Source organism: Macaca nemestrina, chromosome 16, assembly GCF_043159975.1.
Source record: "Macaca nemestrina isolate mMacNem1 chromosome 16, mMacNem.hap1, whole genome shotgun sequence".
Lineage (NCBI taxonomy): Eukaryota > Metazoa > Chordata > Mammalia > Primates > Cercopithecidae > Macaca > Macaca nemestrina.
Window position 1 is genome coordinate 20,338,876 of NC_092140.1, and position 27,995 is coordinate 20,366,870.

General features: G+C 36.1%; 1 protein-coding gene across 5 annotated transcripts in view; it reads right to left on the reverse strand.

The window, feature by feature from the left end:
• The window catches only part of LOC105477239 (glypican 6), a 1,180,155-nt gene that overhangs the window by 1,059,429 nt on the left and 92,731 nt on the right, over positions 1-27,995 (reverse strand). Inside the window, exon 1 of one of the 5 annotated variants that reach the window (XM_071081155.1) lies at positions 22,968-27,992. The exons of the other annotated variants lie outside the window; for them this stretch is intronic. The gene's annotated coding sequence lies outside the window, so the exon portion shown is untranslated. Of the gene's footprint in view, positions 1-22,967; positions 27,993-27,995 lie in introns of those variants that run through there. 5 annotated transcript variants of the gene reach the window in all.

The following is a 27,995-nucleotide window of genomic DNA, read 5'->3' on the forward strand; positions in this document are numbered from 1 at the left end:
TCATAGATTCTCGCTAGTGACTGGGTTAATTTCAAATTTTGATATTTACCTCAGTCTGAGTGACTTTTTTTTTTTTTAATTGAGACAAGGTCTTGCTGTTTCACCCGGGCTGGAGTGCAGTGGTGTGATCACAGCTCACTGTAGCCTTGACCTCCTGGGCTCAGTTGATCCTCCCACCTCAGCCTCCTGAGTAACTGCAACTACATATGTACGCCACCACACCAGGCTAATTTTTTGTATATCTTGCAGAGACAGGGTTTTGCCATGTTGCCCAGGCTGGTCTTGAACTCCTGGGCTCAAGCGATCCTCCTGCCTCAGCCTTCCAAAATGCTAAGATTACAGGAGTGAGCCACTGTGCTCATCCCTGAGTGACATTTTTTGAGCAAAAACATAAAGGCAAACAACCAAGGTAATCCCTACAGACTGTAGCTAATTATTTTGTTTGTTCTTTAGAATATAACACACACATACACATATGTTCTCTCACAAATATTACTGGAGAAACAAGAGTTTTCTAGTGTCTAATCTATAAAAGTAAAGTACATGAGTAGCTATAAACATCATGCATGTAAGTGTTCCTGGGAATTTGCTTTATGTCTTCATGTATTTTCTTGAGGTAGAAAAGTACAAAAAAGTCAAACTTACTAGAATCATGCTAGAGAAAGAAAATACTTAACAGTTTGGAAGGAATAAGAATATGTAATAGTTTGGAAGGAAAAAAATAAAAAATATAAAACCAAAATGGTCATTTTTTAAAAGTTGTTTTTTATATTTATATATTTCCTCGAAGCTCTGCATTATCTTCCCGGAATCTGAGGAGTCGGTTCTACAGAGAGTGTCTGAGTCTTTTGTTAAGACATTGACCTTTCATTTTGCCACCAATTTCAAGTCTGAAAATTTAGAAAGCTTAAAATATGAGTTTAACATTTTATCAAACATTTGCATTTCATGCCATTAGCTAAGACACTTATTCAGTTTATTACATATATATATAATTTTAATTTGAAGCACTTCACTAGGAATGCTGTCTACATGAGAATGCTATCACATGGCACACTTATTACTGTATCATAAATGCATTTTGCCTGTGCTGTATTCCAAGCCAAGGAGACTGAGACTGTGAGATTTTTCCTGAACTAGCCAGGAGCTGAGCCAGGATTTTAATCCAGGTCTTCTGATGTTAAGCACCTTTCATTACATAACCATTGTCTCCCTAATGAGGTTTCGGTCTATTAATGAGACTGAAACATCTCTATTTTCTCCTATGCAATTGATTTTTTTCCTGTTAAATGAAAGTAGAGTCAATGAACAAGTGTAAAAGGAAATAAAACTGCAAACCCAACTAAGAAGTGGAAAGTATTACTCACACAGTATATTCGACTGTCACACAGACCACATCATCTCAGCAGTCACAGTAAAGAAAGGTATCAGAATCAGAGAAATAATCACACTGGAAAAGCAGTATTTGCTCCAACTCCCTAATAATTTATTTGAACAATGCTTAGAACAAATAAAATGATCACCAGTCATTGCAAGTGTAACTTGCTTATTAAAAGATAGATGTAAGTCAAATGCCTAGTTACTACATAAATCTTGATCACATTTGAACACATCAGAAACTACTGGAAAAAAATCCTACCTCCCTGTTCTCTGCAACTTAGCAAAGCCACTTTCTGTATTCTCATTCTTTTTTTCTTTTCTAAAATGAAGAGAACAAGAAGCTGAGGATTCCTTCTCAACTGTTTCGTCTAGCGAGGCAATCAACCAGTGAAAACCAATAACATCTACAGCTTTTTAGTGCAGGCTCAGAATATGACATGCAATTATATATATTTATTCCACAAATGACATTTGCTATCTTCTTCCCCTCGGGCAACAGACACTACACAGTATTTCCTTCACAGAAGCACAGTATTTTTTAAAAATGTTCACTGGACATTTTGTTTTCTCTTTTTTACCACTTTTCAGATTTTATGGATTAGAGTTGAAAAGACAACACTTAAAAATAAAGTATGGTTTGGAAATGGTTATCTGTAAATATGAGTTCATTATTCCCCTTTGACAGCCACAAGTAAAGTCAACAAAATATGTTCTATACATGTTTGACATGAAGAAATATTTTCCAGATGACCTAGAGATTATGGACTTTCTGCAAAAGCAATTTTATCATAAGTGCTTGTATATGTACACATATGCAGCTACTCCACAATCTGTAAACTATTCTACTCTCAAAAAATTTTTATAAGTTTCTTCTAAAGCTTGAACTGCATACACGTGTGTGTGTGTGTGTGTGTACAGCCAGAGAGAGAGAGAGAGCTAGAACGAGAGAGAGAATATAGATATTCTTAACCAGCTTCTTAACTACACTTCTATTGCTCAAAGTATGACTCATGGACCAGCAGCATCAGCTCACCTGGCAGTAATAAGTAAAGAACCTCAAGCCCCACCCAGACCTATTTCATGAGAATTTGCATTTGAACAAGATTGCCCAGATAATCCAATGCACACTGTGGTCTAAGAAGCACTGGCCTATACCTCTCAACCCCACAGCCTTTCAAACTACTTTAGCTCAGTTTATCCAAAACCGAATGTCATCTACAACTGCTGCAAAGCCACCCCTCAACTATACAAACAGTCTCTTTCTCCTCCTGTTTTCCCTGTGGTGCTGAGTGCACTCAGGGCACTAGGTTCCATCTAGTCACCTAAGCAGAGACCTGGAAGCTGTCAGATAATTTTCCCCGTGCTCCCTAAAGGCACAAACCATGACTATGTTGCTCTCTATTATGTCCCAGTACCTAGTCACTAGTTGGAACTTCATGAATATCTGTTGAATGAATAAAAGTGGTAACCATGCAGGCAGGGCCCTGCATACTTCCTCTGTATCCACACTGCCAGAGTCTCCTCATTAGTCCCTAGGGCTTTGATTTCATCTCCTATTGGTACATATTACTACCAGATGGATACAACTAAAACGCAAATAAGATGCTCCACTCCCATCCACATCCTCCATCATTCTCTTTTTTTTTTCTTTTTGCAGATTTAAGGAGTACAAGGGCAGATTGTTACACACATACATTGCAGCATGGTGAAGTCTGGACTTCCGGTGTACTCACTGCCCCAGTAGTGATCATCAAACCCAGTAAGTGATTTTCCTCCATCACTCTTTAAAACTCTTCAGGGTCTCCCATAGCCTAAAAATCAAACTGCAGCACCTTAGAATGGCCACTGCCTACTCCTCTAGCATCTCACTCACTGTCTCACCCCTATATGTCATATATGTCTCAACACAGCTCCACCACATCCCCTGTGTTCCTCCGTTACTGAGTATAAGCTACCCATTGCTACCATCTGAATTTCTAACCAAGTTGAGATAAATTAAATCCTTATTGTCTGTAAGTATAAAGCAATGCATGTACCGTTCACAAAAGCCACATTAGACCTTAAAAATACTGCAATTAATCATGAAAATTAAAAATATACAAAAATATGCTCCTACAAACAGCTATTAATTACAAAAATCAAACACCAGTATAAAACCACCTCTTAATTTTGTTGTGGGGGGTTATGTGGGGACTGTCTAGAAATTATTATGATACAAATCCAAATAAATTAGGTCTGAAATACCTTCTTAATGTCTAGCATGTTCCTAAGCATGCAAATTTTTCATCTTTCATCCAGAGATATTCCTAAGTTTTCCAAAATATAGAGAAATGCCTATAAAATTTTAATAGCTCAATTGCTGTACATGAATTCCTTTTTTCTTTTTTTCCAGGCAAATACATTAGAGGGATAGGTTTCATGCTGGCTCCAGTTGAGTCTTAAAAAGTAAAAAACACTTTTGATTCCTACTAGAGGGGTCTAAAAACAGCACAAAACAAAGGGCCACCACTCAAGCTGTATGAACTGTGGGTGTCTGAACACATAGCTCCAAAGCTGAAGTATGTTAACATTTACACATTTCAATGCCTTTTTCAGATTCCATGTTCTTTAGAATATACTGCAATCCCAACCCCCCATATGAGACAGCCACATCCTCCAATACTTAATCCTCTTAACATAGCTCAACTGTCACATTTTTTTAAAAAATTTTATTTTTAATTTTAGTGGGTACATAGTAGTACATATTTTGTTGTCTAGGCTGCTCAGAGATTATATATATTTTATATATATATTATATATATATATATATATATATATGTTACATGAGATATTTTGATACAAGCATGCGATACATAATAATCACATGATAAAGAATGGGGTATCCATCCCCCTAAGTATCTATCCTTTGTGTTACAAACAATCCAGTTACACTCTTTTAGTTATTTTAAACTAAATTATTGACTATAGTCTCCCCATTTTACTATCAAATACTAGGTCTTATTCATTCTTCCTATCTTTTTTGTACCCATTTACCATCCCTCCTGCAAACTACCATTCCCAGGCTCTGGTCATTATTCTTCTATTCTCTACCTCCATGAGTTCAACTGTTTTGATTTTTAGACCCCACAAATAAGTGAGAATATGTGATGTTTATCTTTCTGTGCCTGGCTTATTTCACTCAACGTAATGATCTCCAATTCTATCCATGTTGCTGCAAATGACAGGATATTATTCTTTTTTATGGCTGAATAGTACTCCACTACATATATGTACCACAGTTTCTTTATCCATTCACATGTTCATGGACACTTAGGTTGCTTCCAAATCTTGGCTATTGTGAACAGGGCTGTAACAAACATGGTTGTGCAGATATCTCCTTCAATATAATGGTTTCCTTTTCTCTGGGTATATAGCCAGCAGTGGGATTGCTGGAGCATATGGTAGCTCTATTTTCAGTTCTTTACAGAACCTCCAAACTGTTCTCCTTAGTGGTTGTACTAACTGGCACAATTTAATAAAGCTTTTCTTGACTTATTCCCAAAGCAAACAACCTGCTCCCTCTTTTATGTCCTCATCATACTTTATAAAGACTACTATTACAGCTACTATTAACAATTTACTAACTGTCTCCCACCAAACTCTAAGTCCTTGGGTGCAGGGTCCATGCCCTCCTCTTTTTATCCCAAATATTTATCATGGTACTCCATACTGAATTAACAATTCTGCAATGTAAGTAAAACAGCATGAAGAAGAGCCACACAGGCATAGTCCTGTTGAGGAGGTGGAACTTGCTAACCCCACACAAAACGGGATCTGGGCTTGGAACACAGGTCAAAACTGGCAACTGAGGCACACCCTAACAAAACAGTGAAACGCTCATGAAGAAATGAGGTGGAAGTTTGGATGGCAGAAAAGAAAAGGAAGAAAAGAAAAATGGTAGGAAAGACCATTCTATGAGAGGCCATAGGTAGGGTAAGTGCTGAAAACTGATATATATCACATATATCACACATACATTCCCCACATTATTTTCCTATTACTTAATACGTTTGTCCACATATAATGTGTCATCAATGATGCTATCATAAATTTCTTAACAATATAATGGTCAGCATAACAAAAATACTAAAAAAGAAACTTTGATGAGTTGACTACTATGAAGTTTATATTACATAATGAATTTAACATATATAATCTGACATTAAAAACATGCCTAACAATGGTCCCCAAAACAGATAGAAAATATAAAGAAAGTATTTGTACCACCAAATATTTTAGATGTGTCCAATCTCAGCACAAATTAAATTGAAAGCTCACTACATGGTCATCAAATGTAGCAGAGTAGAGTAATGTTATTCAGACTGAACTGCTTTATTTCAGAGCCTAAGAAAAAGTGGGGCTGGGGGTTAGGGGAGGGATAGCATTAGGAGAAATACCTAATGCAGACGACGGGGTTGATGGATACAGCAAACCACTATGGCACGCGTATACCTACTTAACAAACAAGCACATTCTGCACATGTACCCCAGAAGTTAAAGTATGATAAAAAATAAAAACAAACAAAAAAACAAGAACAACAACAACAACAAAAGAATTAACTTAGGCCAAGCGCGGTGGTGCATGCCTGTAATCCCAGCACTTTGGGAGGCTGAGGCGGGCGGATCACCTGAGGTCAGGAGTTCGACACCAGCCTGGCCAACATGGTTGAAACCCTGTCTCTACTAAAAATACAAAAAAATTAGCTGGGCATGGTGGCGGGCACCTGTAATCCCAGCTACTTGGGGTGCTGAGGCAGGAGAATCGCTCGAACCCAAGAGGCAGAGGTTGCAGTGACCGAGAATGCACCATTGCCTGCCTGGGCAACGAGTGAAACTCCGTCAAAAAAATGAAGGAAGGAAGGAAGGAAGGAAGGAAGGAAGGAAGGAAGGAAGGAAGGAAGGAAGGAAGGAAGGAAGGAAGGAAGGAAGGAAGGAAGGAAGGGAGGGAGGGAGGGAGGGAGGGAGGGAGGGAGGGAGGGAGGGAGGGAGGGAGGGAGGGAGGGAGGGAAGGAGGGAAGGAGGGAGGGAAGGAGGGAAGGAGGGAAGGAGGGAAGGAAGGATTAACTTAGATTTTCTGCTTCTGAATACAACATGTTCTCACTTATAAGTGGGAATTAAATGATGAGAACACATTGACACATAGACACATACTGTGGCCTATTAGAGGGTGGAGAAGGAGAGAGAGGATCAGGAAAAATAACTAATGGCTACTAGGCTTAATACCTGGGTGATGAAATAATCTGTACAACAAACTCCATGACACAAGTTTACTTATGTAACAAACCTGCACATGTACCCCTGAACTTAAAGTGAAAGTTTTTAAAAAGAATAAACTTAGAAATTTTGGTAGCAACTCAACATTTTCTTGTCTATTAGATCTAGCAATAAAAATTGGGGGCAGGTGTTTTATGTGTCTTTTTACACAATTTTATAAATTAATTTAGCTGTATTTTATGAAAGAATCAATCTGCAATGGATTGGAAGAAAAAAGAGAGCAAGAGGTGGAGGAGGGGGAAGAGGGGAGGAAGAGGAAGATTGATTCATCACCATAGAGAGTTTGAGAAGTTCTGCGCTACTAGATGTAACCCCATCAGAAAGCTCGTACAGTAGGCAGCTAATGCTGGCCTCACTAGATGTTGAAATGGGCTGAGAATTCTTGGTAAAAGATCAGGGGCAACTTGTATTTTGCTGTCTAGTCTGCTCACAGATATGGAGCATTTGGGGGCAGGGCCTTAGTGATGCAACTTCTTTTATTTATTAGATGAGTGCATTGACTGATATTTTCTAGAGAGAAATATAAATGCTCCTGCTTTAAGAAAAATAATTTTTTATTTGAACTTGAAGGATTTAAACACATGTTAAGGTCCATTTCAACCCTACTTCTCTGAATCTCTGATTCTATTGTTATTGCTGGAAAATGTGCTAAATTCATTCAACTACAATTTTTAAAATAGTACATTGGACACTGGAATCAGGGAAGGTTTTAAGTTAAACTTAAAATCTGCACTATATACAGCACGAGATAAGATTAGAGCCCTCAAATCCAAGAAATAACAGAAGAAAGCACTACCTGGGAAAGAGAAATCATTCCTCCACCTGGTAAGGAGGGCAGTAGAAGGAAAATGGAGGGGAGGGAAGGGAAGAAAGCAAGCAATGTGATTTGCCTAATAAATCAGGCACCCAATTGATGAATGTGAACTGCTAGCAATAAATTAGGCAGTGGGAATGCTGAAGTTTTATTTGAACAAAACACAGTCCTTAAAGATGGGAAATTAGCAAACTAACGGGATGCAATTCTGAGTAAGTGAGAGAATGGGATACAGTACTTCAGCTTCTTAAGACAGAGTGACCTCATCATAGTTTTAAATAGACTATCCATTATAACCATAAATTATCATCCCATGAAACTTTGATAGACTAGATGCTGACCTGGAAATTAACAATCAAGCATATTGCAGAAAAAAATTTTAAGTGAACCTTTTCGTTTATAACCAGCATGGTGTTGATTAGAGAAAAAAGCAAAAAGCATTGCAATTTTAAAAACTGCTATTGTTAAAATAGAAATTAGTTGAATTAGCAATGAGAAACACAATACTTCACCTGTCTTAAAAATCACTCTGTACTCTGCCATGAAGATTTGTTGAATACCAGTTCTTATTTTTAAAGCGTTAGTATTTGAATAGAAAAGAAAGTTACAGAATTTTGTTTTGCAGTTTAATAAACTGTTAATCAATTAACTGCTATACTACATAATTCTGTGGCTATAGTCCCAAAGTGAATCCATCACATCATCAAAAGAATATCATTATAATATATATATATGTTCATATACATAATATATACACTACTTTCCAGAAGAAATATTCCCAGATGGTTATCACTATTTGTGAAAGTCACAATATTCTTATATAAACAATACCACTTAGTCCATATACTTAATATCATTTAAAATTCTGAAATATCTATCAGTAACAAGATAATTCATTTCCTCTCAAAGCATTCTGATTCCAATCGTTTACTAATATTATTTGTTTTACTCTAATGAATTGAAGCCCTTTCCTTTACTTTGAGCATTTTCTTTAATAAATAGCTAAATATTTAAAAAATTTATACACATAAGGGAATAACTTTAAAATGTAGTTAAAAGAATATAGTTGGTAATTTATTACTCCTTAATAATGGCAAGGAAATGTATAACTCCTAAGAGTCGATTATTCTGGAACAAATATAAAATTTCACTTTTTAAAGGTATTAGGCAGTATTTGCATTATTATGAGTACATATTTTCTCTGATAAGCCAAATAGTCTATTATGATATTTCCCTTCTTGTAAAACCTTATATTTTTCTTGGATTTAACAGTTGCCTGTCCTTTTCCCCTTTGCTTAGAATCCAAAATTCTCCAACATTCAAACCACTTTCAGCATGGATTTTCATATGATCAAAGATATCACTTGATCTACATTCCTGAAGCCCTCAGTGCTCATGCTCCAATTTGGGTTTGTTGTTCCCTAGAGCTGTCATCAGCTATTGTTTTGCGATTTTCTTTCACTTCTAGTTTCCATTATACTGCATGTATATCCGATGTCACTTGGATTCTTAATCCTTCATACACAACACATGAATTCTTCTCATCTAGAGGCCTCTGAGATCTGGTCTTCAAGCCTAGGGTTCTGAAATTTTGCGACGGTGTTTCTACCCATGTTTCATTAATTTGGCAATGCACTCAGCATGTGGAAGCATCTTTCCTTCAGTCCTGGTACTTAATTTTATTACTTTGAGAATTCATTGTATTTTATTTGTTCTGCTCTTTTTCTGAAAACAGCATAAGTTGGATACTATATGTTCTACTTGTTCTATTTTCTAGGATACACCCTTAATGTTCAAATGCTTCTACTCTTTATTTTACTCCTTCTTCCAATTTTTTAGTTCTCACAAGGTCGCTCTTGTTCTTCAATAGTTCTGACAGGAATAGCATCACATTCTTTTATGTGGATGCAACTTTTCTTTTGTTTCTCTAAGTTAACATTCTCTCTTGCTTATTTAAGTCATTTTTTCTGATCCATACCTATAATTTTGTTTCCCCAATTTCCTTTTTAGTGGGTTTTTCCCCTTCTTGTGGCCTCTTTATTTCTTGTCAGAGCACATTCCAAACACTTAGTGATTCTTGTATATATTTCCAAGTGAGAAAACAAACAGCCTAGGAACACTATGCACGAGGGCTGCAGCTTGTCAACCAAAGGGTTTCACTGCAGAGTGAACAGATTTTCAAATGTGACCTGACTCTTCAAATGTCACCATCTCTTCCTCTGGAGCCAGTTTCTCCAGAAAATTAGCTTTCACTAATCTGTGTAGAGATGCGTGAGGGGATAGTTACAGGCCAGTCTGCCAATGCTATTGGAAATAATTGATGGGATATCTCACTGTGTATTGTGAGACTCCACCCTCAGCTGTGCGTGGTGTTCCAATGTATGGAACCTCTCTAAGTTCAATGTCTCCATAGAATAAACCTCATTCTGACTACAGTAAGGGCACTTTGGTAGTCAGTGTCTTTTCATGCAGGGAAAGCTATAACATATAGTAACATTTATAAAATTTAGCAAAACTATAACATATACCAAAACAATAATATCCCCTACTTAGACTTTGAACAAACTTCTTTGTTTTAGTCCCATATTTCACACCTGGCTTCCGTACTTCCTCACATTGCCAATTGCTGTCCTCTCCCAGGTTCTGAATCATCACTTCGCTTCCTGTTTGTTGGCACCTCCCCCTGAAAGCACTAGGTATGCAACTTCTTCTGCTCTAGAAACCCCTCCTTCTAATTTATATTATCGATAAATTCATAGCATTTCTAACTGACGTTTATCTCCTCTCCAATCCTCTTTATTCATGTATGTTTCTATCCTTTTTTCCCTTTTATTTTAGTCTTAGTGAGATATTCAGGAGGGTATAAAGATAAACATATTTGCTCATGTTACCATGTTGAACTGGAAACTCAATATTCTTTTTTCTATGTTAGAAAATATGTTACTCCCAATTAAATCAAGTTATCTGAAATCTGTTACAGAAAAGAACCATATTATTCATATTACTCATTCACCCTCATTATTCAAAATAAAAATTTGCTTTTTTTTTCTTGGTCCATTAGTATCAAACAACAAAAGCCAACCAACCAACAAAAAAACTGTCACATATTTATGAACCATTCAGCTAACTGGAATGCTTCCTATAATTTCCTTGGCCATGGAGGGAGGAAGAAGAGTCTCAAATAAGCTGCTCTACTCTGTGTGTCCACTTTCTAGATACAAGACACTAAACCTATCAATCACCTACAAAATGTAAAGTACCACTCCATCTCCTTGACATCCATCAGAAATTCTCTGGCTAGTCTTCCCTTGTAAAATGACAATGCCACATAACAAGAGTTGAATTCACTGCAGAAAAGGTATGTTTGACAGGACAAGAGGACATGAGTACGACAAAAAGCATTAAGAGTGAGTGGTTTTCCTTGCCATTTATCATTCCTCTTGCATCCTCCCCTCCTTTGTAAAATATCTCTTCCCAAGTGCTGAAATTGCAGATGAGCTTATCATAGCACAGTAACAGACAAAAGAAATTCCAAAAGGAAAAAAGACAGACTGTATAATAAGAAATACTTGATGTTGGATTTCAATTAAGGTTCAAGCCTACTCCATGTGTTTCACTGTCCACTGGTAGTTTTAACAAAACCAGTGGAGAATTTACCATGATCCACTCAGTTTTCTGATAAAGTCGATAAAAAAAGTAACTGTAGGGACCACAGAGGTTCAGCATTGATCCCACAGGCATTTCCCTTCCTTCAGACTAAAAGCTTTCATTAACCAACTTAGAAAACCATAGAAACACAAAACAAAACAGAAAAGCATATCTCATTAAAACATTGAGTTTTGGATGAAGAATAGAGAAGTTGTGTGAGATTACATTAATCACAAGCATACAGTGAATTCAAAGAGGGGCCTGGCTATCCAACAAACTAAGGCAACCTCAAGCAACATACATTGAAGCATGGGAGGTCTCCAACTAACGCAAGCATAGCTTTCCCCAAATTTCTGGTTGTAAAGATTAATATTAAGTCATTTTTCCGTTCAGAAAAACATTGATTGAGGTGTCTGATAAGTTTATCAAATATTTTAAATGATAAAAGATGCTTAGGCAGGGTTAAATGACTTGGTATGTGCACATTCAAATTCTTAATAGGAAAGAAAATGCTAATAAAGGAATCGCTAAAATCTGAATTTGATTTCTAAACGCAGGACCACGTATAAAACACCCCGTGAATGTGTTAAAAGTCAGCCAATTATAAGTAACACAAAGGATAAAAATGGGGACCGCCTCTCCCATTACATTTCTAAACCTCCCCTAACATTTATAATACAGGTCTACATACTTAGAAGCACTGTCAAAATTATTGAGTTGCAAATGAGAATGGCTCACAGTGCTAACATAGCTTGCTCCTCAAATGCAGATCAGACAAAGACAGCTTAAGCACAAAGTGTATATGCTATAGAAATTAAATGAAAACAAGGTACGACACCTTCTCAGAAAAGCAAAATACACTAAAATGTATGCTGAGCAACGAAACAAACATTTAATCCATGAGTTCTTCATAACATTATACAATTGTGATTTGTTGAGTTTGGAGAAAAGACTCATGAGCTTTTTTTAATCAAGGTAAAATACTTTGGTATAAGGTTAATTTTAAAGAGATATTTGACAATTAAATATTTGTAGGTGCCTAGCATGTAATAAGGGCTAAAGAGATGGTTCTTTCATTTTAACTATTATCTAGTGATTGCTGAAGAAATTATTCAGTTTAAAAGCAGCTGTTTTCCAATGATGACAGCAGTTTAGTGTATAAACACTCTCACCATTTTTTCCCTTTATGCCCTAGAGCATGTTTTCACATTATACCTAACAGCTTTATTCTAACTGCACGATAATTTCTCCTGTAACACTTAATTATCAGCTCCTTGAGATTAAGAAAATATTGGACATCTTTGTGCCCCAGACATTTGGCTTGATGTATATGAAAAGCATGAAAAGCAAACCATGAATGGATAATGACATATACCCATACTTTAGGAAAACTAGGTATGAATGTTGATTTTATTAGCCTATCAGGACAATGGACTGCCTTCAAGCTGTCTGCTTGGTAATAGTCTAGGGCATGAATAAAACTAGTTCTCCAAAGAGCAAGATTCATCAACTGAAGGTTACAGCTTGGAGTACTTTGTTAAAAGTGATTCTAATAAAGAATTTGGGTACAGTTTAGAAGGCAATATACCATGAATGCAAAAGAGAAGATAAACCTGGTTATAGTCACTATTCTAAGCCTGGCTTTAAAAATCTGATGGTGGCCTCAAGTATATACAGGAGAACACCCCTGTGAAAAAATCCTTGAGACTGCTTTGAACATGAACAAAAGACAGCACACACCTGAATGTTATTTATTTTTTCATATATATGCATATTAGCTAGAGGATCAGAAAATAGGCTCTTTGTCCAAATATCTTGCTCATATATGTCATCAACAAAGTATCTTCAGAACAGTGGTACGCACAGATAAAGGGATGGGGCAGCAACTCCCCACTCACTCTCTCTTAGTAATGACTGACTACATACATGGTTAAAAAAAAATTGAAGGAAACATGTTTGCTCATATCCTAATAATACATAATATTAATATATTTTAAAATAAAAGAATACACATTTTTAAAACTTCACAACAGCCAATCTTAGGTACACTTTTAGTCTTAGTGAAACAATGTAAAATTCTACAAAGAATATTAATATTTAGTGGTTGACTTAAATTTCCAAAACTGAATGATTTACTTGTAAAGTCAAAAAAGTAGTTAATCACTAATTAAATGATTGAATATGTAAAGCCTTATCTATTCATTGGCAGTAATTATAATTTTCAGTAGCTAATAATTTACTGATTTAAAAAGCAAAATAAATAATGAATATAATTGTACTAGAAAGATTAACGAGTATTTTCTAAACTTATTTTCTTCCAAGAATATATTTCATTGTTTCCCTAGAAAACAGAGCTATAATTATGGTTAGGACAATTATCCACAATATGATCATATTCATTTTTATGGCAAAGAAAAAGAAACACAATCTTCAAAAAATTTCATAGTAACATCCTGTTCATAACAACATATCTCTTTAAATAAACAAAAACTTAATGTTTTAAAAGGATGTAATAAAATTTAGATCTTAAAAAAAAAAAAACTTGTTTTTCAAAAGGACATAACTAGTTGATAAAAAAGTCCCCTCCCTCCTTCTCATCCATCAAAATAATTAGGAAATTAAAGCTCTTTAACCATCTTTCAAACCAACAATGTGCTGTTTTCAACTTTTAATATGAATACTCTCAAACTCTTCCCTCTCTGTTTCTACTGCTATGACATACAAATCTGGGTTCTCATCAACTTCAGAACTCAGTTACCAAAAACGAACAAACAAAACAAAACAAAACAAAAAAACACAACTTATTAGCCTAGTCATGTAATCCTTTGGCTTTGCAATTTACTCCCAGATTAATCTTCTTCTATAAAATGATTTACTGTATAACATTATAACCAGTCTCCTCACTTCTCAGCACGCGCGCACACACACACACACACACACACACACACACACACACACCTCTCTCCTTATTTCCTATCTAATTCGGCCCTAATTTTTTCCTGAACTCCATTCTCTTTCATTCTCTGCTACAGTCATGCTCATGCAACTTTATTTGGCTTTGATACAGTAGCTGAATAAGGCAACCAAGGTCTCCTAAATCCCAGTCCAATTCTCATACCAAAGACAGAACTGATTGCCTAAATTATGTGCTGCCATTTTATAGGAGGTTGGAGGGTGAAAAACACAAGAGTATCATGTGGGGAGTGTAAGATATTAACTTTCTTTCCCCAACCTGGTCATCTATTCCTAATCCTTAACCTAACCATGTTTTGTCTTTCATACTCATGAATTGCTCTGAACGTCTTTCGCTGTAAGAGGGTGTATTCTGTGCTTAACTGATGTGATCACTTTGATTTTGGATCTGTTTTCCAGGTCAGTCTCACCTGCAATGGCTTGGTTTGAAAGCATGTGTCAGCTATATATTTGAAGAATTACATTGTATTATTTCCAGGGATAAAGAAATCATTCAGAAAAAAAAATAAGCCAAAAAGAAAAAAAAATCTTTTATGTAGTTCTGTCTGCCTACAAAATGTATTTGTTTATCTCTGAAGATACCAGAACAAATGACAAAAGGCATTTTAGAGGTAGGAAAACCAGAATAGAATTCACTTGGTTCATGTAACTGCATCTAACTTCAAACTTAAAATTGGAAAACAACCAAGAACAAACTAAAATTAAGCATGAAGTTCATACCTACAATGTCATCTTAGGCATTCATTAGAAAAAAAATAAAATATGTGCCTGATACAGAAAAGATTGCACAGTACATTGTTTATGAAATAACCAGTTGGAGAACTGTACACATAGTACAATTCCCTCATTTTTATAATTTTCAGAAGACAAAATGTTAGGCCAGGCACAATAGCAGATACCTGTACTCCCAGCTACTTGAGAGGCTGAGGCAGGAGGATTGTCTGAGCCCAGAAATTCTAGGCCGTAGTGCACTATGATCATATCTGTGAATAGCCCCTGCACTCCAGCCTGGGCAACATATCAAGATCTTGTCTCTTTGAAAAAAAATCTATTACATGTATGCTTATATATGATAGAAAATGTATAGAGGGATACACAGGAAACTATTTACACTGATTACACTGGAGTGGATAGGAGACATTTCCAGTTTTCACACTAAAGTGCCTAGACATATTAATTATTCAATAAAAGCATATTTTAAAATGAACACAAATAGGCTAAAGGTTATGCTGCTGGTCATCTTGGGAGCTTCATATTACTGTCACACTTTAAAGTGATCGCAAATATTCCAACTAACAGTTGAAAAACTGATGAAAAATGTTTCCACCTTACTACAAAAGAAAGCATACAAATGTTGCTTAGTTGTTTGCCATTCAAATAATAGATTGGATGTAGTTATCCAAGGAAAAAAAACATTACCTCATTTCTACAGTTTCAAGCTTCAAAGATTTTATTAGTTCTTAGTTGTACATTTAGTTGGTTTGGGTTGTTTTTATTCTGAGGTTCTGCCAAATAAATGATCCTGGCAGTTATTACGTGTAAAACAAAACAAGACAGCACCTAACAGATAAACAAGTATAGGGACATTTTGAATTATATTTACTTAGATCTAAAAGACAGCCTTCCAAAATACAGAGTTAACATGTGCTTACAATGTTATGTTAAAGTCCTAACTTCATTACCTAGAACACATTGCTTCTCTATTAAATATGAAAATGGTTATGTCTCTAATATCTGCTTTCATTATCACCTAATGCCATTATAGAACAGATTACATTTTTAACAGCATGGCAGAGCTGGCTTCAGTACAGTTTATAGAGCCAAATAGAATATCATTAAAATCAAATTAAACCATCTACTGGTAGGGTAAATGTACTTAGGCACATCAGGTTTTAAAGAAAGCAAAATCACACACCAGCATGAGAAAGAACCGTCGAGTTTCTGCAGTATTCTAAACCAGAGAAGAATTGCAAGGTGCTCAACTAAACCAATTATTCCTCATTTAATTGGCCATGCTATTCACAATGAACACCCCTTCAATGAATGGCTCGCTATAGGCTTACTGACTTGAGAACTTAGAGTTATCAAACTAGAAAAGAAAATTGTCATCTAATGATGGAAGAACACTACAGCCTTTTCAAGGCAATCACAAGGTTATGTAAAATTATGCCAAGTCTTTAAAGAAAAAAAAAAAAGAAAGCAGGATACTGATTAAGCTACAAGCTTGTAAATTAATATTAATAAATAAACCACTGGAATTTAATTAGTTTCAGGCTTTCTTGCTTAAATACTTTAAAACTCAAAATACCAAGCAATAGGTATACATATGCCACTCACAATGTGGAGGAAAGTTGACTTAAAAATAAAGCCCTTTAATGCGCACCACATAAACAGGACATAAGTGTACCCTGTTCTCAGGATCTATTGACACTTTGATACCAACGAATAATGAGAAAATCTGCTGAAAAATGAAAAGCAGTAACACAAATCAATTTCAACAAAAGAGATAATTTAAATCTATCAGAGAAAAAAGTGACTATTTTCCAAAGACCTGGAACAAGAAAAGAAAAAAAGAGAAGCTGTTTGTTTGGTACTGCCAATTTCACATAAGATAGATGTGAAATGACTACATAATTAGGCTGCTTAGGTACTTTCTAAGCCAAAGTAACTTTCTGAATGAGTTGTTTATTACTCACACAACTCTCCATAACTTTTTTTGAGTTATTCTATTAAGGTGTGCATTTTCTCTTTAGCTTCTTTCTTTTTTACCTCCCATCAGGAGCTAAAATTGCTTCTGCCTCATTACCCCCAAAGACCTATCTTGCCTTTGTACCCTCAATAGTTAACCGACATCCAGGCGAGAAGCTGGAAGAACAAAACATACTTTAATGATTCTTGAACCATGAGTCTGCATCAGATTTGGATTCTGTCACTACTTCCACCACTACCTTTTTACCAATCCATATTATAGTATAGGACAGAAAACTGGTACTGCATTGGGGTCAAGGAGATATCTTTATTTATATCATTATTTGTTTACAAAGAATCTATGTCTCTAGGTTTCTATGGAGTTCCAGGGATCACAAAATTAATCACACATTTAAAGGAAGTTCAACTACAGTAATTACAATAGACTGTGTAGGGCTTGGTTGATTTCAAAAGCAGTGTAAGTCAACACTATTGTGGGATTACCGGCACCAGGAAATAAATAAGGGGTGGTGTCTTTGCTTGCAATAGTAGAGGCATAATGTCCTGGGTCTGAAAGGGAAGAGTCTCCCTCCCTGACTGAAGATGAGTCCAGGGCCTTCAAAACATTCCTAGGAGGATTGGGAGAAGAAACTGAATGCCAGCTCTATTCAAAGAGCTCAAGGGTCATCACATGAAAGGAAATGTTAGTTTCTTCTGTGTGCTCCCACAGGGAAATGTAAATGAATGCGTGTTAAGCTACATACATACGTTACATACATACATACATACATATGTTAAGGTAAACATATCTCATTCCTTGCAAAAGAATTATCTGAAAATCAAAGCCTTTCGGAAATGGAAAAGGTGTCCAAATTTCCTCCACAGGCATAGTGAGGCCCAGCTGGCAGTGCCCTACCCTTTCTGATGCTGGAGGTCTAGACTTTAGGCCCATGGGTAGTGCAATGTCTGGGTTCCACAGGCAGTGATGATGCAATGGCACTGAATCCTTTGAGACCCAACTCTTCATTTTTATATCAGAAAGGATATTCTTAGATAATGTGACCTACCTACTCAATGTTTTTTCATCAGAAAAAAGTCCTCATTACAGTATAAACTGTAAAAGGATTTTATAGTTTGTAAAAATTATTTATAATAAAATAGTAGTTCAGAAGGTAAATGCTTCGGTCAGGAAGATAATGAGAAGACAGATATGATGTAATGTGTCATATCAGTTATTCAAATACCAAAACCAGTGTAGCCATCATATTATGATTTGTTACAACAACAGCACACAATGCTCGGTAAAATATGGAATGCAACAAATACAGAATCTTCTCTCCATGGACACAGTCGTTGCATTTTCAAAAAGTTTACGGTATAATAAAACCATGGGAAAATAATTTTTAATGTATAGTAGACTTACTTTCCAAATCCAGAAAATTATATACAGGATTTTCATTACGGGGACTGGTTTGAAGGATATTTGAAGGGCTTGGAGGGCTAAATACATCTCTGAGCAATGCAGAAAGCCTAGTTACTTTAATACCCAGTCACTACAAGTTCATGACAATCACTCGACACGGTAATACAGAAATGTGAGGACTGTGTTTCCAAAGTGCCTCCTGAGGGTGATTCTAGTTTTGCTCACTCCATGGAGATGGACCTGGCAGAGGCTGCAACAAAAAAGTCAAAATCCCAGGCTCTCGGGAACTGATGTAGAAGGAAGTAGGAAGAAGGAAGATGAGGCCTGGTGGAGTTTCTTGACTGGAAACAATTAGCTGCATTGTTTTTTATATGGTTTCTCCAGCTGCACCCTCTTTCCTAAGCACTGAAAAATACAGATGAGAAGCAGAGGGAGGTCGTAGTTTCTATTTGGTCACAGAGAGTAACCAAGTAAAAGCCAGATCACCATTTACAAGAAAGACTGAAAGGGAGATTTGGACATGTATGATGCTATGAGACTGTGTGAAATGTGTATTCACATAGTACTCTGTTACCATAGTAACCAGTCACGTCAGGCTTCCTAGGAATCCTGGGAGGACCTGTCAACTTTCACAACTAGTTCATTCACAAACAACCCTTCTTACAAAATGCTCTGTGATGGCAGTGACCACATATTTAATCATCCAAAGCAGGTCACTTTTTAAAATACAAGTAGATGCTCTTAACAATTTAGAAGGCACAACAAGTATCAACTAGAACTGTCCCAAGCAAACCGATTTACATTGGAATTTATGTCTAAGTAAGGAAGAACCATCAAGAAATAATAACTATTACACCGTGTAACATTACTACGTACATTATATCCCCACATGATTGCCAAACCATTCAGGGCTTTTTTTCTTCTATATTTATAAAAATAAAAATAACAAAATTATGGCTTCACGAAAATAATGATAGCTTCTTGTGTTTCTGCATGTTTTCCCCAAGTTAATATGCTTGCTGTATGATCATGTTTATACTAAAGCATATATACTTTAAATTGCCTCTACCAATTATAGTTTAAAATATGCTTAAAATATGTTATGCTATTAAACTAAAAGCATGACTAAGTTAGAAAAATATATATAAAAATACATTGTATGTTATATTACAATATGTTGACAAAATGCTTTTAAAGTAATACGGAATATATAATACTATTAGAATCACTCACCCAAAATGAGAACAAGCATAAATGTGTATATTCATGCTAACCAAAAAAAAAGCAACATCATGAATTATCACTATGTTTATATTTCAAGTCTTATAGTGAAATAAATGTTTTTCAAGTCATTTCTTATGAAAATAGATATTTATCTACCGATATATTGACTTTTGATTTAAAAAGTCACAATTTGTAATATCAAGAACCTTTAAATTCTTTTCAAAAAGTATATTGTTTACATTGTAAACAAGAATTATTTGTGTCCAATATGCCTATAGGCAGCATGGTCTTCTAAAAAGAAATAAAGGTCTCTTTGACGGGAGGAAAATATTTGGATCTGTTGTATTTTCCAGTTCATTGATCCAGTTTAGTATTTTGTTCCACTACAGTAGTTTCCTCAAAGAAGTACCTACTCAATAAGTGCTCATTAAATCAAAAAATGGATGACTGACTGAATGAATGAACCAGCATTCTCTCAAATGGGAATGTTTAAAAAGATAAATTATTCAATTATGATCCTACAGTGATGATCAGTATTCCCACTGAAATAAAGTAAATACATGTAAAACATTGCTACAGTTTGCTTTCTTCCTAAATTTTTCTAAGCCACAAAAAATTAAGATTATAAATGCAGTTCTATTATGTGTAACAAAGTTTCAGAAATTAAATTACTCATGGCGGCCGAGCGCCTGTAATCGCAGCATTTTGGGAGGCCAAGACGGGCAGACCACTTGAAGTCAGCAGTTCGAGGTCAGCCTGGCCAACATGGCAAAACCCTGTCTCTACTAAAAATACAAAAGTTAGCTGGCTGTGGTGGTGCACACCAGTAATCCTAGCTACTCGGGAGGCTGAGGCAGGAGAATTGCTTGAACCCAGAAGCCGGAGGTTCCAGTGAGCTGAGATCATACCACTGTACTCCAGCCTGGACAACAGAGCAAGACTCCATCTCTAAATAAATAAATAACACATGATTATAGATCCAATTATTTAAATTTGGTTCAACAATTTCAGCCAGTGGCAGAGGACTTACTATGCACCAGTTACTTCTCAGTCACTAAGGATATGTAATTATAAGTTTTGCCCTCAAGCAGCTTTTTGTCTAATAATAACCATTTTTCAATTGACCTGTTTTCTTTTTGTAAATTGGCAGATAAATCTGTATATATTTACAGTGTACAATATGTTTGTAAAATGACTAAATCTAGCTAATTAACATATGCTTTAACTCCCAATCATCATTTTTGTGGTGAGAACACTTTACATTCACTCTCTTGGCATTTTTCAAGAATATAATATATTATTAACATAGTCACCACAGTTTTACAAAAGATCTCAAAAGATCTTTTGTCATAATAATAAATATTATTATAAAAGTTTATCATACTCTCACCTCATTACTCTTAGTAACTGATCAAAGAGTATGTCTGGTATATGACATTTACATAGTGACTTTTTAAAACTATCCTCAATCATATACGTAAACTCATACTGAGTTAATATGATGGTGTTAATATAAAGAGCCCATCTAACTTTATTTATGCTCTTTCCATACATAGGTATGAGTGATTTATAATTAGTATTATTATAACAACTATTTTATAAAGTACTTTGAGTATTTTTTAACTTTTCCCCTTGCAAGCTAAAAAAGCATTGATTGAACTTCCTATGTGGTTAAGATTACTAAGCAAGGATAAATTTCATCCCACTTCCCATTTGATTCATCATAATATCTGAATCACTTAAAGAGCCAGATAATGATATATTAATATATACATGTGAAACAACAATAAGAGTACATGATTCACTTTTCACAGGCAGGATTTAAGTTGATTAGGCACACATATGGCTATAATTTCACCCATACCAGAAACTGCATTTGTACTACTGCCATATATACAACATCTTGTTAGAATATATATATATCTGTCAAATCTTTCTTTTTCTCCCATTCAGAATGAATAGTTGATTAAATGTAAGAAAAAATCTACAATTGGCTAGCCATAGAAACCAGGATACCTCTCTCACTGGCAATATTTTGAAAGAGAACATAAATAAAATAAAAATTCAAAAGTCATTTATTCAGCAGATTCTAAGCACCACTGATCTTCTAAGCTTCATTTATTGCTCTTCTAAGCACTGTTATAAAAACTAGGGTTATAAAGACAGAACATGCTTGCTGCCCTATTGGAACCGAGAGTTTGCTAGGGGGCGTGAGTATTTAAAATGAAAAAAACAAATAGGCACTGTGTCAAAATGTAATATGAACCACACGCTACAAGATTACAAAGAATAGCTTCTTAAACATATCTTTTTGATCTGTAATGTCAAAAAATTGAATAAACTGTCTAGATGAGATTCCTTTTATTCCCATGATTCAATAAATTTAGCTTCTCTTAAATCCTAAATGAATTAAGTTGTTTTGAAATATCAGATAATTTCATATGACTATCTAGGAGATAGGATTTATTTGAAGTGAAATCCTAGATCAATCAGTTATATGAAATATTTAACAACATTTTTTCCTATGGTAAAGTATTAAATCTGTTTACTTTTGCTCTTAAGACTTAGTGATTATATTTTGTTGTCCCCTCTGAAATCTTTTTTAGGAAAATAGATCATCAGATTCATCAAATCAGTTAAATAAAAGGCCTTTCTAAATGTATTCAAGATCCAGCTAAACAATGAATCAAACAAGTTGGCTCTATTTATATGTTGGCTAATAGATAGAATTTTCTCACACATAATCATCAGAAATCACTAAGAAAATATATCCAGTTCACCAAAATAGCAAAACCTTTGGATATAGTGTTTACTTTCATTGTTAGCTTTAATCACATGCTTATTTCATTACCGTTCGTCTTTACATTTCAATCTTTTACCATAAAATAATAACTATTTTGTTTGATATTCTGCTTCCACTTTGCACTTTTAAACAAGAAAAAGATGTCAATAGCATACATTGGAATGTGACTGTTCAGTACTCACTGCATAATTACTTTATGTGTCATACACAGCATGTTATAAAACTCTGTGCATTAATATTCTAAACACAGTTTGTACTGAATATACTAACTCTCCATTCATTCATACGGGAAACAAGCACATTTTAAAACTACCTTAATCTTTTGGCAATCTGCACTTTCTGCTCTTTGGTTTTAATATTTTATTTTCTAATATAGTTCAGTGCATATGGGAGGCAAAAAGTTGATTGCTTGATAAGCACATTTAGAAAAATATGAGAAAAATAAAAGCAAATCTGGAAAGCAGATTGCTTGATAAAGTCATTTAGGAAATATGAGGAAACTAAAATCAAATCTGGATCGCTTTTCTATACAAAATGCAATCTGAAAAGTTGGAAGAATAAAGTTGTTAAGCCATTCATAATACATCTGTGGGCCCTAATGCAAGACAACATATCCAGAAGAAAGGAAACTAAATATGTAACAAAGAAAAACCATTTAGGATGGAACAATATTCAAAAAAAAGAGACTTAATGCTTCCTACCTTCAGTAGTATCAGTAGTATTTCTGTGGCTGTTTCAAGGATAGAGTCGGCGTTGATTCGGATATCAGAGAGAGACGGCTCTCAGCTCCTTCTGTCATCTTATATAAATCACTTAACTCTTCTGAGAAAAACAGTACCTGCCTCACAATAATCACCAGTCCTGTTCTATTTACTGCTTGTGGTCCCAGTATGACAGCAAACGGAGATAACCATCGGGTGCTGAGCAAGGGGTCTTCCGTGTCTTTCCTCCTCAAAGCAGGCTGCTTATCACACTCACTAGGGAAGTTTTACAAAACAAAACAACAAAACAAAACAAAAGCACAAAAAACAAAAAACGAATGCCTGGGTTCAACCCCAGAGATACAGATATAATTGACCTGAGGTGAGGCCAGATAGAGAGGACTCTTGTTTTCTATTTGTTGGCTGCGTCTTTTAAACGACCCCAGGTGTGTCTTTTAAACGACCCCAGGTGTGTCTGATGTGCAGGCCGTGTTAAGAGCTCCTGTTGGAACTCAAATGTAAATTATCTGAATCCTGATACCATCACCTGCTCCAACTGCATGACTTCAAACAGAAAGTAGAGAATGATCCTGTTGTGGATCTCAAGAATCTGAAGTTCAGGAATGAAGGCTGGAGGATAGAATAAAGAGGTGGGGCAGGAGGTTCTCTGCCAGCATAAAGGTAAGATGCCAAAACAGAGAAAGCCAAGCATACTTGTATAGACAAAGACTCCCTCTTTAGCCAAATTTTAATCAGAATCCCCCACCTATTTTCAATATAGCATCAAGCTCCTCATCCCCCAACCCTAATTAAGATCCTCTCAGTAATTCTCTATCCACTGTCTCTCATTCTGCCTAGTAGCTGTAAATCCTCACCTGTCTCTGTTGTATTTGGAATTGAACTCAGATCCATAATGAAGTCCCTCTCCTGTACTACAGTGGCGTATATGAAATCTGTCTTTGTGTCATTAACATGTGTCAGAATAATTTCTCACTAATAGTTCCTATGTTCTCCAAAACACGGTCAAAACTATGGAGAACTCAAATCCAGATAGAAGTCTACATATGGAGCCAGAGACTCTTTGAATCAAAGTGGGGAAAACCAAGAGAATGTTAAGACAGAGGCAAATGTGGAACATTCTAGAGATTTTCTAGAAGAACTGTAAGCAGGGCCTTTGGAAAGCCAGGAGAGTGCCTAAAGACAAGGCTAGCAACTGCCATCTACCAGCAGACTAGCCAGCAGCAATTCTTTGAAAACCTTGCGCTGCCTGCACTGACTCTGCCTCATAGCCTTGGTAGCATGGAGATGTAAGCCCTAGGATAGAGTTTCACTGATGGCAGTGTTTCTTCTCTCCTGAAAAATCCCAACACCTCCCCTTGCACTACACATTTTAGAATTTCTTTCAATGATATTAAATAGTCTCTACGGCCCAGCACAGTAGCTCATGCCTGTAATCCCCGCACTTTGGGAGACCAAGGTGGGCAGATCACAAGGTCAGGAGTTCAAGACCAGCCTGGCCAACATGGTGAAACCCCGTCTGTACTAAAATACAAAAATTAGCCGAGTGTGGTGGTGAGCACCTGTAATCCCAGCTGCTCGGGAGGCTGAGGCAGGAGAATCGCTTGAACCCAGGAGGCGGAGGTTGCAGTGAGCCGAGATTGTGCCATTGCACTCCAGCCTGGGCAATAGAGTGAGACTCCATCTCAAAAAAAATAAAAATAAAACAAATTAAAAAAATAGTTTCTACATGGTCCAAACTTTCTCTATAAGCAAAATCCATCTTTTGCCTTTATTGAAACTCTATGGACACTGCCTTGCTGCCTACTTAAATGTTCTTTTCTCACCCTAGTTGAACCCTAGGATGAGAAAATGAGGCTGGAATTTTTCCCACTTTGTATTGTGAATCCATTATTATATTATCTAAGTATTTTAAAAATTACCTATAATTTATCCATTTTATTTAAGAACCCTCTGCTCCTACCTGTTGCATCATCTACTAACCTCATGGTTCCTCTGATTCATTGAAAACTTGACCCACACTCTTCTTCAACCCAAGTCTTCTGTCACCTGGGGTTTATGCTGAACGCTTTGGCATGGGTTGGGTTATTCGCATTTGATAATCTCAAAAACCTGTGAGAATTTATTTTTAAAGCTATTACCACTAATAATAACAATAGTAACTATTTAACTAGCACTCATTTTGTCAGCTACTGTCCTAAAGATTTCATGTGTATTAACTTACTGAATTTTCCCAACAATCACATGAGATAGGTATTCTTAAGGAAACCAAAGTCTGAGTAAACTGAACAAGTGACCTCAATTCGTAAGGTAGCAAACGGTGTGACCAGAATTGGAACTGTTGAAAAGGTAAACTGAGGAATAGTAAAATTTTAAAGTTTATGTGCACAAACAATTCACGAATCAGGTAGCTCCAAACCAAAAGTGGTTCTGGGGCTCCATTGAAGTAGTGTAAGAAACAGGCTTTTATAGAGAGAATGTGGAAGTCATACAAAGAACATATTTGACAGTCTACGGTTATACAGTTGCCTTCTTTGGTCTATCCTACTGGAGAGTCCCTAGTTATATAAGTTTGTTGGCTGTTTGTGATTGGTTTAGCTTACGTTCTGTTTTTCTTTTATATAGGCATTTATAAGAATTAGCTCAAGTTAAGTTTTGCTTTTGTTTGCAAATCTAGCGAGGTGACTGCTACTTAGGAGGCCCAGCTGGTTTTGTCTGCTCAGGGATTTTTCTTTAAGTGAATCTAAATTTATGTGATGGCAAAGCCTAAGTTTTTTCCAATACAGCACTTTGCCTTCTCCCCACCAAATGCTATGCCTTGACTCCACTAGGAGAGATAGGATTGAGGCTCACACAAATACATTTCTTTTTTAACTTCTGCTACAGGTGTTCCACCTACACTGAAAAGTGGATTATAATGGCAGACAAGTTTGACTTCAGAAATTCCATTCAATCACGTATGTTCCCTGGTTTGCTAAAGACCTCTCTGATCCTGTGAAGGAAATCACGACTCCCCTCTGACATTTAGCCCTATAAATATCAAGTTGTTATTTTATAAACTTATGTTATACCCAAACAATGCCAACATTCCAGTATTTAAATGACATTGCTGCATACTGGTCACTGAATACAAAGTGTTATTCTTAAAACATACTCCAGATTAAAACATGTATTCCAATACATGTGGAAATTCACTGGAGAAGGATGATAGGACCAAAGGGTAACCAGAATGCGTGGACGGTATTCAGGAAATAGATGGACCATATGCCATTTCATCATTTACCAGAACAAATTAAAGACTTTTACCATCAAAAGACAGAGGGCAATTAATAAGCATTGTCTCAGGCAGGAAACACACCAGATCCCACACGTTTTAAGATGTAATGTTTAAAATAGTAACATCTCCCTAGCCAGAAAAGAAAGTATCCCCACAGCATTCCCACATCCCATCCCTGTTCATAAACAGAGGCCCTCATAAAGCTCTGATTAACAGTTTTTGTATTAAAACAGAGAAAAATATACACAGTGACCCAATTGTGATCTTCTCAGAAGTTTGAATAAATTATATTTTAAGAAGAAGCTTTGTAGGGGTATTAAAATTGAAAATATAATCGTGTTCCTTACACTAATAAGTTCTCGTCATTGTGCCAAATAAACAATCCTTTGGGGCTATTCACATGATGCTCCAAGAAAGTCCACCATTTGTAGACATCAAGGGAACCCAGTTGGTGTTGGATCCCAGCTGGACAAAGAAGAGTGTCCACTAGCCAAGGCATTGCTTGGGATGTTTCTCTCCCAAAGGCTCCATTTGTAGGCTGGAGAAGTAGGAATTGTTATGATGTTCTCCCAGTTACCCCCAAGCTATAAAGAAGCACATGCCTCCTAGAGATGACAGAAACAGGTTAAATGAGCCAGTGTTCAAATATCTGCCAATATCAAATGGGCACTGTAGTATTCAAGACTATAGAAGGAGCAACACTCTCCTTTCTGTACTTCTCCTTGTCCCTCCTCATGGCTCACCAACACAGACTGCATAAAATTAACATCAAGAACTGCAGGAAGCTCAGCATAGCTAATGCAAGAAGACAGTAACTCTGGCACCTATGAAGAGTAATTATCATGGTGGCCCCATTCTCTGAAATAGTCTCTCTTCTTGCCTCTCCTAGTCAAACCCATATATTGGTCCTGAATATTGTTTCTCTTTGAAAACTTCTCAAGTTCTCTTTAGGAAGGACCAGTAGCACATATCCAAGCATCACCATTTTAGGACATGAGCTGTCAATCTGTGATTATTTGCTTGCAGGAAGCACCAGATTTCAGACTCCAGGTACTTTGAGGTTGAGGATCCTGAGTTTTGCATTCCCAGTATCAAAGACAGTAACAATTGGTTATTAGGTTCTCAAACATATTTGTTGAGTCAATGAATGCGTAACGAGTTAAGGTAATGTCTGCCAATGGAACAGGATTGGATTTGAAATGGGCACAAGAATTTAAGCAAGCAAAGGTTTTCTGTTTCTTTTCTTTTCTTTTTTTTGAGATGGAGTTTCTCTCTTGTTGCCAAGGCTGGAGTACAATGGTACGATCTTGGCTTAGGGCAACCTCTGCCTCCCAGGTTCAAACGATTCTCTTGCCTCAGTCTCCCAATTAGCTGGGATTACAGGCATGCACCACCACGCCTGGCTAATTTTGTATTTTTAGTAGAGATGGAGTTTCTTCGCGTTGGTCAGACTGGTCTCAAACTCCTGACCTCATGTGATCCCCCCACCACAGCCTTCCAAAGTGCTGGGATTACAGGCGTGAGCCACCATGCCCAGCTGGTTTTCTTAAATTCTATAAAACTTGGAGGAAAGAACTGATGCCTCTATTCTCTCCACTCTTGGCCTCATTCCTATTCTTAAACCTCAATTCACAAAAGGAACTTGCTGAATTTACAAATAATAAAACCAATAAATTTTAATATTTATTTTCAGTAATGCAGTGCAAAGAAACAGAACTCTCAATGCAATGCTA